The 4,496-nt window shown below is 54.4% G+C and overlaps 1 long non-coding RNA gene across 1 annotated transcript; it reads left to right on the forward strand.

The window, feature by feature from the left end:
- The first annotated feature begins 517 nt into the window (after positions 1-517).
- LOC117796277 lies at positions 518-3,909 on the forward strand. Its single transcript, XR_004620652.1, has 3 exons — positions 518-699; positions 1,815-2,065; positions 3,459-3,909. It is a non-coding gene; the product is annotated as an uncharacterized LOC117796277 (long non-coding RNA).
- The last annotated feature ends 587 nt before the right edge of the window (positions 3,910-4,496 follow it).

Consider the following 4,496-nt stretch of genomic DNA (forward strand, 5'->3'; position numbering starts at 1 on the left):
CACTAGTGGGGTGGCCTTGGGTATGTCACTTCCCCTCTCCGAGTCGGTTTTCTCACCTGAAAAATACAGACAAGAACACCTGCCCATGTTAATGAGGGGAAATGAGAACTCTGTGCAATGCCTGGAATAAGCAGACACTCAGCCAGTTATCGTCACCAATGCTACTGTCACTCACATAGATGGTCGTCGGGTCCTGAGAACACAGGCCCCTCTCGCTTCTCACATCCAAGGTAGTCCCTCCATGGGGTTCAGGACATTCAAATCCTCAGCCCCAGCTTCCAGCGTCAGCAGTGGCCTCCCCTCCCCTCTTGCCAAAGCCTCCTGAACACTCACTTCTTCCACCGGGCCTCCCAGCGCTGACCTCAGCCCGGGCCCTATCAGCTGAGCCCTGGGCAGCATCTCTCCCACTATCTCAGCTCCCCACACCCAGCAGGGCCTGGGTGGGGCCCGGCAGGAGGCCGGGCCCTCGTCTGCTGGCCAGGCCACCCGAGTTGTCGCTCATTCAGGCACAGGGCAAGGAGTGCACAGGGTGTGCTGGCCCTGGGGTGCCTTGAGTCGGTCACTGTGGCTCTGTGCATGGGGACTTCCACCCTCCAATCACAGGACTGTGGAGAGGAATCAGTGGAGCGGTGGGCAGAAAGCACTCAGCCAATGGCAGGCGTCACTGTCAGTTCCTTCCAGAAGCCTGGTGTCTCCTAGGTGAGGTCAATAGAAAGAGCCCTTCCAATGTGACTCAAGGTGGGAAGAAGACAGACGCTTAGCGTGGTGCAGTAGTGGAGGAATGAGGGTGGGAGGCTAATTTTCCCAGGACAAAGGATCCTACTACGTGTCTATTTTGAATACTCCTGTTGACCTTCAGCCTGCCATGGAGGTTTCCCTTGACACACACTCAGGATCCGTATCCGTGGGAAAGTGTAAAGAGAGGGTAAAGAAGGGGAGGGGCTGAGGTGGGGGAAGTGTCAGGAAGGGAAGGGGCTAAAATGACCAAGGGGAGAGAAGTCAGGGAGGAGACAGCCCAGGAGGGTTGTTCTGTAGGACTTGGTACTGTTATTCTGATCAGAGCCTGGGGACGAGGAGCCCCGTGAAGAAGCAGCTCGCAAACTTCCACTCCTGGGGGGACTCAGTCCACCTGGACCCATGCATGCTCAAGCTGGTGACAGCAAGGTCATTCTATAACCGCCCCTCTCGCTCTGCCTGCTCTAAGAATGGAATGCTAATAACAGTTGCTAACCCATGGCGCTGAACTACTTGTCAGGCATGGTTCCGGAACAAGTCGTAAGAACTCATTTGCCCCTCACAAGAGCCCCAGAGGTGGGTTATGTTATTATCTCCATCTTAGAGGTGGGGAAACTAAGGCACAGAGAGGTTAAGTAACTTGCCCAGGGTCACACAGCTACTAAATAGTGTAGCTGGGATAGGGATAGTCTCTCACAGTAGTGCCAGGGTTGCAACTTCCCCTCTCCCTCCTTCTCGGCACTGGAATGTTCCCTATCATACCTGGCACTTCAGGCTCTCCCTGCAGCCTGGAACACGCCTTCTCCACCTCCACTTACTTTTCCTTCGGTGATCCAAGCAAGCAGGTGTGTTTTCACAACTGGAAACTTCTTAAATGTCCTGCATTAAGGGGTTTATTAAACAAACGGGGACAAATCTCTAGGTTAGGAGAGTATGCAGCCATTACCAACGCTCCTGGAGAGCCCTACGTTCCTAGGGCATGCCAGGCTTGCTGCTAGGTGCCCGACTTGTATACATCACCCTGCTGAATCCTCCCAACCGCCCTGCGACGGAGGCCCCACTTTGCTTTCCATGTACAGATCCAGAAAGTGAGGCTCGGAGGAAACCACCTGACACAGTGCGGGCCAGGTTTGGGCCTGAGTCTTCGCTGCTTGTGCCCGGACCCCCTAAGCTGTGCCCACGGCATGGAAAGTGTTCATGAACATCGTATTGCACGAACATCACGGCAAGTTGCCAAGTCATATAGACGGTGCGGTCCGCAAAAATACACCTCAATGTGCACAGGAAAATAATTACCAACATTCCGTCTCCACTTATGCCTGGCTGGGAGGTGAGTTTGGAATCCATGTTTGCTCACTTCCTTCTGTTTGCCTGTTTTTATTTTGGGCAGTGAGCCTGCACCGCTTGTGTAAGATGGTTCTTAGCTCCCCACTTCGCTACACACTTCAAACAGTCTCCTCATCTGGGCAACGTTTCCTGCCCTCTCTGCCCACTCGGGTAGTTCTGCCCCTGGGTCCCCCGCCTGCCTGTGGGTCCGGCAGAGCCTGTGTTCTCCCTTCCGTCACTTTGGGGGCTTACTCCCCTGGCTTTGGACTCATGCCTCCAGCAAAGGCACCCCTGCCCCATCTTTCTCTGCAGCGCCCTACGCATGTGCCTGCGAGGCACCTCACAGGGTGACCGCCCGGCTACAGGAGGACAGAACGGGGGGCTCCCAGGCCAGCACCATGCAGGAATCCCCCTTCTGTCCTGATGGCTGTCCAAGCAGCATTCCCAGAGTGGGCAACACCCCACCTGGGTGAAAATCTCTGCCCCTGAAGGACCATCTGATATCCACGCGCTCTAAGGGAACCCTTCCCACCACCGCAGGCAGCCGGGAGGCAACGGCTGAGCCCAGAGCTGTGCCTGCCGTCAGCGTCCCTGCTCTGCATATGACTCATCAGTGCACGCCTCCACCGAGATGCGGGCGAACATTCCAACAGAAGTATGCGCACGTGGAGACACGTGCACCCGCTCAGATGTGCACACGCAGAGAGACGTGTGTGCACGCGGAAAAAGTGCATACACTTCTGTGAACCCAGAGATGCGTGCATGCGCATACACTTACAGGTACACAAAGATATGTGCGTGCACAAAACAGCGTACGCACACAGATACGCGTGCCATGGAGAAGTGCACGCGCAGAGACATGGGCACGCCCGCAAACACACCCCTCCAGAGAAGTGTGGGCACATGCTCGTTGGAAGCTGTGTGGCCAAGAGGACCTGGGGACCCCACACCTGGCTTCTCACCCCGAGGCTTCTGCTTGTTTGTAGTGTGAGCTTAAGCAAAGTGCTTCCCATGCTGAGCCCTGGCTTCCAGAATTTTAGCCTGCGGTCGGTCCCGTGAACTTCATGCATAAGCATCTGCGAATCAAAGGGCGGGGTAAACCGGAGCATTCGAGATCTGGAAGTTTCCTCCAAACTTCCTCTGGATGTTTCCTTGTCCAACGCCCTCGCTATGAAAAGGGAGGGCACAGGGGAAGTGACCTTTACAAGGTGCCCCGGAGAGTCCGTGCGGGTCAGAACCAGAATTCAGGTCTCCCGCCCGACCCAGGCAGGATTTGGCTTGACACACCACAGAGTTCAGGGGTGAGGGGCTGTTACCTGTCCTGCGGTCCTTTATACCTGTCTATTCATGCCATACCTTGCCTTTTGCTTCTGAAACAAAGTATGTCCATTCTGCAGGGCGTTGTGGAAGAAAGACCTCAGGGCTGCTGGATCTCCGTGGTCCCCCCAGATGACGGGTGGCCGCTCCCACTGAGGACAAGTCGCGAGGTCTGGACGCCGGAACAAAACGCCGGCCTCCGATGCTGGTAGTGGTGGTCACATACTTAGGACTTTTCACAAAGGCTGTGAAAAGTACGAAAGGAAAAAGTCCCCCATCAAGAATTTTTGGGGACATAATTGAAGATGTGGGAGAAGATTTGAAGTGAGAGGTATGAATCCTAGAAGTCAATGGAAGTGGAGTGAAAAAAAAGGCCCCAGCACTTACACTCTGATTATTTCCGGATGGTGGGTGGGCGTGGAGTTCATTTTTATTCCCTTCTTTGTGTTTATCCACTTGTCTTTATTCTGCACGGCGAGCGCACATTACTTACAGACAGTACGCACCCACCCACCTCGCCACATGCTTTAAATAGACGCCAGGCCCAAGTCACCGTGTCTACGCAACTTTTTCTATGCTCTCTGCCCACCCAGGGAGCTCTGCCCCACCTGCCCCTGTCTGCCTGGGGGGGCCTCTGCCACTGGGCAGCTGTGTGACCTCGGGCCAGCTCTTAATCTCTCTGGGCCACAGCTTCCCCACCTACAAAAGGGGCGTGATCATAGCACATACCTCATAAGGTCATCAGAAGGATGAAAGAATGTATTTAATTTGCTTCATGCAAAGCCCTACACATTATAAGCATTTGGAAAATCATAACATATGCATGTATATAGGCATGTACACACACACACACACACACACACACATCGTAGGGCTAAAATATATAGTAGGATATACACACAATAGCAGAAGTGCCTCTCTTGAGATCTTTGTTTTCTTAGTTCTTTGGAAATCAGGGGAAGCAAAAGGCTATTGAAGGAGAAAGGAAAATGTTGCCCCCAGTGTCACTGTGTGCACTGGAGCAGGACCCTAGCAGCACAGGAGAACCGGTCCCCCACATGCCTTGCCCGCTCTGGCTCCTCTGGGCCATGTGTGGGGCGTGGAGGCTGAGGGATGCC

The sequence above is a fragment of the Ailuropoda melanoleuca genome, chromosome 2 (assembly GCF_002007445.2).
Source record: "Ailuropoda melanoleuca isolate Jingjing chromosome 2, ASM200744v2, whole genome shotgun sequence".
Taxonomy (NCBI): Eukaryota; Metazoa; Chordata; class Mammalia; order Carnivora; family Ursidae; genus Ailuropoda; species Ailuropoda melanoleuca.